The following is an 8,840-nucleotide window of genomic DNA, read 5'->3' on the forward strand; positions in this document are numbered from 1 at the left end:
CCGTTAAGTTCCAACCCTCTATCATTTTCCACTAGCACAATTCCTACCCGATAAAATCTGAGAATCACTTAACGACTAAGGGTTAGGGGTAACCGTGATAGTAAAAAAAAAATTCAAAATGAAGAAAATAAACAAAAAATAAAATTTTGGGTGGTAATTGTAAGTATACCAGGTAAGGTAGTACAAATTAAGACTAATGTTTATAAAACCTTTGAAAACAGTTATGTGTTAAGTATATAACTTATGGAAAATGACCGTGCAAAGCATTTTTAACAGCCCTATTAATTTATTTTTAAGCTATTTAATTATATATTTTTTGAAAATATTTTTTAGATATATCTGAAGCCTTTCAAGTATGAACTTTAATTTTTAAGTTATTAGTCCTAAGTTTTTTACCTTGATAAACTAGAGAATTTCGTTCATGTTTGTTATTAAATTTTGGTATAAAGTAGTTCCACTTAAAAGATCTTAACAATTGTTTAAGTGCTTTATTTATATTTTAAAATTAGCATTTAAATTAACTGGAAAACAATTATACTGAATTCTACATAAGCACACCTGGCTCATCATTTAAAAACCTTTAAAAATCTAATGGTTTTATTACTTTTAGGTTTTATACACCTTCAAGGTGTCTTTTACTATAAAAAAATCTTAGCGTTGTTGCCATTTTTGATGAGCGTATCGCCACATCTTAGTTTATTTAATGCAGGACCTTAAGAAAAATACTATCTTATGTCTAGCAGTTTAAAGTTTTTTATTTTTTAGAATTATGCTAAGAACAGGCCAAAAAATCTGAATTTAAAATCATTATATCTAAACAGTTACCTGACAATTAAAATTCCGATAATTCAAATACTGACAATCCAAGTTCTTCTGAAAATTTTTGAGTGGTCTTATTTAAATTAATAAATTAAACTTTAAAATTATTCAAACTTTCTATGTAAGTCTAACTACTAAAATTATGATGCTAACATAAAATTTCAAATGAAACATCATAATTAATAAGACTAACCTTGTTTAAGTAAGTTTTAAACAGTTATTCCTGGACATGACGTTAAACTGTTCTGGTGCATGACTCGATAACCGAAAGGTTTTTTTTCGTGCACCAGGTCCTTTGACCAAACTTTTTGAGTGTTTTTTGTCGTTCAATAAACAATATTTATCAATGATTAAAAAAAAACACTTATAATTGAAAATAGACATGTAGGATTAATTATTAAGATTACAGTAGCAAAAAAAAAAGAAAAGAGGTGTTTCACAACAACTCAGAATTATTAAAGTTTGAATATTCAAGCACCTTATCTAAGTGCTTTATTAATAAATTAGTTGACTTTGTTGATTCTAGATTTATTTGTTGTACCTTAATACAACAAACCACATGTAATGTGTGAATCATAAAATGTAAATTAAGTTTACTACAAACATAATACAGAATTTTCTTATTTAAAAAGTATCATGTATTACACAACACTACAACTTTTTTTGAGATTTTATTTTTTAAGATTCTATATGTTCTGCTAAACATCATTACTATCTTATCTTTAGATCGCATAAGGTATTAATTAAGGTTTTAAGGTTATAATTTTACTTATTTGTATTTATTATTATTATTATTATTATTATTAAGTTTATTGTCCAACAAATGGACCTAGGCATTAAAACCTAAGCCACTTAAACTGAAAGACACTAACATAAAAAGAAAAAAACAAATTACAGTGATTAAATAAACATAAACATAAAACTTATACAAAGTACAAACTGAATAAATTAAGACTTTCACAATTCAACGATTCCAAAGTAACCAATCTCCAATTATACGTTCCAAAGCAACAAATACCTGTAACAAGCATTTCTGTCAAATCTTCAGAACCTGTCTTCATCTCGCAGAACATTGATCTGAGCTACTATTTGCCACTCGTTATGACGGCAAATTCAGTCAAAAATTACTTCAAAAATGTGGCAGCAACAGTTCACAAATCTAGCTTAGGAATCAAGTGAGTATCCAATAATTTCAAAATCTAAAGCCCAAAGCACATTAACAACAGCCCTTCCAAAAAAATCAAAGTTGAAAAGTACCTAAAATCTATAAGGGGAAGGTGTAGCTCACAGATTAAACTACCAATAAACTACATACCACACACCAAATCAATGGCTAAAGAGATGAACAAAACTAATCACTTATAAATTTTACTGGTAAATATTTTATTTAAATCAAATCTTTTTAAGTTTAATCGAAAATGTTTAAGATTTTTGCACGATACTAGTTCATTTGGAAGTTTGTTCCACATTTTTACCGAACGATAGAAAAAAGATTCGTGCCAACCAACATAGTTGAAATGATATTTGCATGTATATTTTCTATTATTACCTCTGAGTGAGTAATTATTTTCATAAAGTTTAAAGAAAGTTTGAGAATCAATAGTAGTTTCATTGTTAATCAGTTTAAAAAAAGTAATTAGATCAAATTCAAGTCTTCTGTATTCTAAAGTTTTTATATTAAGCTTTGTTAGTCTGTCTATGTAAGACGTATATGAAATGTTGCACCGATTAAAAATTAATCTCGTAAATTTTCTTTGAATAGATTCTAGTTGGTTGATGTCTTTTATAGAATATGGAGACCATAAAGGTGTGTTGTATTCCATCTTAGGACGGATGTAAACTAGGTACAGTTTTTTAAGAATTACCAAATCCGTAGATATAAAGCTTTTAAGAACTTGAAAAGATAAAATTGATGCAGTACGGTAAATATAGTTAATATGATGGTTCCATTTAAAATTATCTGAAATAAAAATTCCAAGGTCGTTGAATACCTCAGTTTTAGGTAAGATTGCATTGTTTATTTTAAAATCAAACGTTGGAATAGGTGTACTTTTGTGAATATTCAAAACATGACATTTGCTGGGATTTAGGTTTAATCTCCTTTCTTTTAACCAATGGTAGATTTTATCTAAAGATTTTTGTAAAACTAAGTTAGATTGGCTAAATATTTTTGTGTCGTCTGCAAAAAGCTTAATGTTGCTATTAGAATCAACCTCTAAGGCTATATCATTTATATAGATTATAAATAACAGTGGACCTATAACCCCTCCTTGCGGAACTCCACTAAAAATTGGTAAGGATTCTGAGAACGTGTTACCGATAACTACTCTTTGTGTTCTTTCCTGAAGAAATTCTTTGAACCATTCAACTAGATTTCTATTAATTTTGTATTGAGATAAAGTTTTAATTAACTTAAAATGAGAGACAGAGTCAAACGCTTTCTGAATGTCTGTATAAATTACATTGATAGATTTATTGGTAAAAAAAAGATACTAACCATGAATGAAGGCAATCCAATAATTGAATACATGAAGTTCGTTTAGGAAGAAAACCAAATTGTTTCGGAGAAATAAGATTATTTAAGAAAAGATGATTAAGTATTTTTAATGAAATTATACGTTCAAAAGATCTGCAAAAGCTACTAGTTAGTGAAATTGGTCTATAGTTTAATGGATTATTTTTGTTTCCTTTTTTGAATATTGGTATAATATACGATATTTTCCATTGCTTTGGTATGAAAGATGTAGCTAAAGAGCAATTAAAAATTAACCAGATTGGAAAAATGAGAGAGCTAATAGTTCGTTTTAAAAAATACGAAGGTACATTTTCTGCTGTTCTGAGTATTTTATCTTTTAAATGATTTACAGATTCAATTATTTCATTATTACTAATAAAAAAATCCTGCATTTCAGGACAACTCTTATCAATAAGTATAAAATGTTCATCTTCATAATCTTTACTAAATACTTTTTGGAATGATTTGTTAAAATAAGAGGCTTTATCAAAGTCAGAAATTAATGGTAAGTTATTTTCATCAAGTAAAAGAGGAAAAGAAGGTGATAGATTTAGCTTTGATTTTACAAAAGAATAAAAATTTTTTGAATTAGTATTTTGACAGAAGCTTTTTTCATGTTGTATGTCGAATTTTTTTACAGCTTTTTCGTATGCTTTTGAAACTAGCTTGTATTTTTCAGTAATCTGCTGATCTAACTTGCATTTTTTGTATAGTTTTTGCTTTTCTTTTAGTAGCTTTTTTAAATTAGAAGGATATATCTTACGTTTTCTTTTTTTCTTCTTCAAGGGTACAAATTTTTTGATTGTAAGATTAATAATGTTAACAAATTTATCATAAAACTCCTGTAAATTCTCTGATTTATTATAAATAAATTTCCAATCTATACTTGACAAATACTCGTTGATACACTTAAAATCCGCTCTGGAAAAATCTGGGTAAAGTGTCACAGTAGCTGATTTCATGCTCTTTTTAACACTAATGCTAAAAGATATAAGGGAATGGTCATTAGTATTAGTTAAAGGTGAATCTACTGAATGAAATTTAATTCTATCCAACCCCATGTAATTACAAAGCACTAAATCAAGAATACCACCGTCTTTATGTGTAGGTGAATCAATAATTTGAGTTAAATAGTTTTCTGAATAAAACTTAATAAAATTTTTATTACATTCATTGAAAGTTGAGCTTGGAATACTCCAATCAATATTGGGAAAATTAAAATCACCAATAATATAGAAAGAAAATTTTTTTGGTGTGAAATGTTTAATAAGGTCAATCATGTTTGATACAATTTTTATAGATTTAGAAAGATTTGCAGGAATATAAATACATAGAAATCTTAACTTTAATCCGTTGAGAATTAAATCAAAGCATATAAATTCAAAACCGTCAAAAGCAATAATTTCACTTTTAACTTCAATAATTTTTAAATAATTTTTAACAAAGACAGCAACGCCTCCCCCCCTGCTCAATCTATCATTGCGAATAACGTTATAACCAGATGGACAAAAAATAGAATTGATAATGTTTGGATTTAACCAAGTTTCAGTAAAGAAAAATAAGTCTATGTTGTTTGTGCACATATGAAACTCAACAAAACTTATTTTGTTTAAGATAGATCTAATATTTGTATAGGAAATTTTTATTATAAAACTTTTACTAGACTTTGACCTATTGAGGAAATTTGTGTTTAAGGCTTCAGTACACTTATTTTTTAAAGAACTAACAGTACTATTATTAAGAAAAAAGTCACTACAATTACCATAAAAGTTAACAGATTGACTAAATATATTAAAGTTTTTAACAAATTTGTTACAACTAACACTAACCCCAGAGTTCCAGGGTGGTGTAACGAAAGGGCTGCTGTATTTTCTCAACTATTTTGTTGTTTCTTATTACATATTGTACTCTCAGATTTTTATCATCAGCCAGTTTTTGTTTTATTTTTAACTCTTCTCGCAATTTTTAAAAGCCAATAGCTCTGAAACCGTTCTATCAGGATTAATATATATTGCGTTTTCTTTTCCTTTCCTAATAACTTTTAAATTTCTCAACTTTAAAAGTCTCTGCTTAGCTTCCAAATTGTTGAGCTTAATTATAATTGGTCTGCATCTATTCTTGATAATTTTTCCAATTCTGTACAATGAGTTGAATTCAGATTTAATAATTTTATGTACTCCCAAAATTTCTTGAATAGTATTTAAATCTTTTTTTGAATTTTCAAGTGAGCTACTAGGATTTTCTGATTCTGGAATATTAAATACAATTACATTGAGTGCCTTTTTTTTCTTTTAATTTTTCATCACTTTGAGCTTCTATTTTTTTGGTAACCAAACTCAATTTTGTACTTATATCTGTGAAAAACTCAGCTGGTTTGTTAAATCGAACTGTATCAGCGTAAGTCAGAAACTTTGTTTGGAACTTATCAAATTTTGTAGAAAATTCTTGTTTAAACTGTAGGAATGATGTCTGCAAGTCACTAATTTTTTGTTCGATTACAGTATATTTTTTGTCAAGGCTAAGACTTTTTTCACATGTGCAATCATCATTTTTCAATTCAACCAATCTTTGTTCTAGACTCAAGCTTTTCACAGTGTATTCATTTTTTAATTTGCTAATATCATTTTGGAGTGAACTAAACTCCATATCCTTTTGAGCTCCAAATGCTATAAGTCTCTCTTTCAATTGCTTTCCAATCTTGGAATTTTCAATCAGCATTTTAATTCCATTTTCATTTGACATTTTAAGTTTTTTACTTAATATAAACCTTTATTTGAAGAAAAAAAAAGGCTAAAGATTTGATTAAACTTTTGCAGATAAAGTCAAAAAGACTATCATGAACGTATTTCATTTATAAATTTAAACAAAATATCTTTATACGATAACGCGTATAATAGAAAAAACATTTGAAGAAAAATTAAATTGAAGTATTAAATATTTTATCAGCTAGCCAGACATTTCAGTTTACTGAGTTATTATAAGACCTCGTTGAATTAGATAAAGTGCAATATCACAATATCAATTACGAATCAAAAGTGTTCAGAGAATGATTATGCCTCCGTTTTACAAATACTTGAAGTTCGAGTGCAAATCAACACAAAAGTTTAAGTTTTTTTACGCGATAAACATATGGTTAAGCTACAACATTAAAATAAGAAGTAATTTTTTTTAACTCTAAACGTTAGTCTTCATTTGCTATCTAGTCAAAACTTTAAGTATCTTTCAAACGAGCCTTCGTTTGTGTGTATGTGACCACAAAATGTAAGAGGGCAAGTCATAGTCGATTTTTAAAGTCGTCTGAAAACGGAACGTGATCTGGAGTATCTTGTGGACACAAGTCTGGTATAAAAAACAAATTAAAAGAATTTAAAAATTTTACATATTGCTAGGCTGCTTTTTAAATAACGTGTACTGTATGAAAGTATTTTAATAAAAATATACTATCTCACACAAGTCGAGAATAGCAACGTAGGGCTTGGGTTACCAAGACTGGGTGACAAAAAGTTACGTCATATACAAAACTGATTTTGAAGAGGAAGTTAGAACTGTTTCTGATATTGTTAGAAAATCAATTGAAAGTTTTATAGATAAAAAAAAAATTCAAATAGATATTTCAATTGAAAATAGTAGGAACGAAATAGATATTTCCTAACCTTAAATATTAATGTTAAAATATAAGTACATCAAGTTAAACAGTACTAAGCTTGAACTAAAAACAATCATTTTATTTTGAAACTGTACCTTAACATCAAATTTTAACTGTAATGTAAATTTAAGCGCAGATTTTTGGCTTGTAACTAATAAATAATAAACTAAATTTTTTTATGAATGATATGTAACACATATACTTAAATACTTTTCAGCAATGAAATTTAAAAAATATATACACTAACTAGTTTAACTTAAACCATATTGTTTGTTACTAGAACAGTTTTTAAATTATAAAAAAAAAAATTAATTTGTTATTAATTTAGTGGTATTGTTTCTAAACAGCGATAAAAAAGCCGAGAATATTTATTGGTAATCAATTTAAATAACAATTTTAACCTAATGACCATTAACAACAGTCCATTTTACATTCTGTAACCTGATTTCGTCCTTAACACGACTAATAAAGCAGACATAGACTCAATAATTCCTCAAACAGGACGCAGAGCGTCAAATGGATTATTGTTGATGATCGGGTGGTTCAGTTTATTGTTAACTTGTCATTAAGTCAGAGATCGGCAAACTTCAGCCTGTGAGCTAAATGTGGCCTTCAAAGCAAAAATCTGAAGCACGTGATATACTTCGCAGGTAAAAATTAACTTATAAAACAAAATATTTGTTGTACAAACTTACAACTAGGATTTCTTTATTTTAAATGTGTTTTTCAAGGTTGAAGCTTACTATTTTTCCCAAATTTTTTAACATAACTTTATTTTATTGCTTTAGTATTGATCAAAATTCCAAAAATCTAGTTAAAATTTAAAGTTCTTATTTGTTTTGTACAATAAAAACTCACTAATGCTTTTTATAGGATCATATTTCATGAATATTATACAAGTTTTTGAATAAATAAGAACCATACTTTTGTTGACAAAATTCTTATACTTATTTGCCTTAAATAAAAATATTATTCAGTTTACAAAAGTAATAAAGCTTATTAAAGTAATATTAAAGGTGCAAATTTAATATCATATTTTTTACCAAGTTGATCCAACTAAAATAAACATTTAAAACAATCAAACTAAAAAACGGCAATTTGGGGATTTTCTAACAATATTTGACGGAATCTAAATTCCAACTTTTTACAGAATTTCTAAGTCATAACTTTTTTTATATGTTATATAACCCTTGAAAGTGTAAAATTTATTTTTATGTGTTATACCTATTTCTTAGTTAATCAACTTTTTTTATTTACTTAACACACTAAAACATAACATTTACACTTTATAGTTTCACACAATAGGTTAAATTATTTAAAAGAATGCTATAAATTAATTCTAGTTCACTTAGATTTTTTGTAAGAGGTGCTACTCATCTATTAGTATACTACATCAACAGCTTTTGTGTTAGTAAGAGTCTCTATTGTTTAATGATATTCTACCACTGTGAAATTGATTTTTAATGTGTTTTATTTGATATTTCCTTTAGTTTTTATGCTATTCATAGCAATATCAAACAAAAAAAAAACATATTGTAAATTTAAGACATATTTAGATAAAAAAGTCTTTGACTTTGTTTAGAAATAGGTGTCTACTTATTTCCATAGTACAGAGTAAAAAATTGTATTTTAGTTTTTATTACTAAAATAAATAAAATTCAGATAAACTTTTAGGGTCTTTTTTACAAAATTTCGTTTGGAATTCCAGATTTTCAAAAAAAAACCAGTGATACTGGGTTTTGTTGCCACTCTGTATAATAAGCACAATAACAGAGATGTTAAGATTTAACGCTACAATTTTTAACGCTGATTGTCGCTTTTTGTGTCTAAAGAAAAAAAAAACTGAGCAGTAGAGTAACC

Source organism: Thalia democratica, chromosome 6, assembly GCF_965202585.1.
Source record: "Thalia democratica chromosome 6, ktThaDemo2.hap1.1, whole genome shotgun sequence".
Classification (NCBI taxonomy): domain Eukaryota; kingdom Metazoa; phylum Chordata; class Thaliacea; order Salpida; family Salpidae; genus Thalia; species Thalia democratica.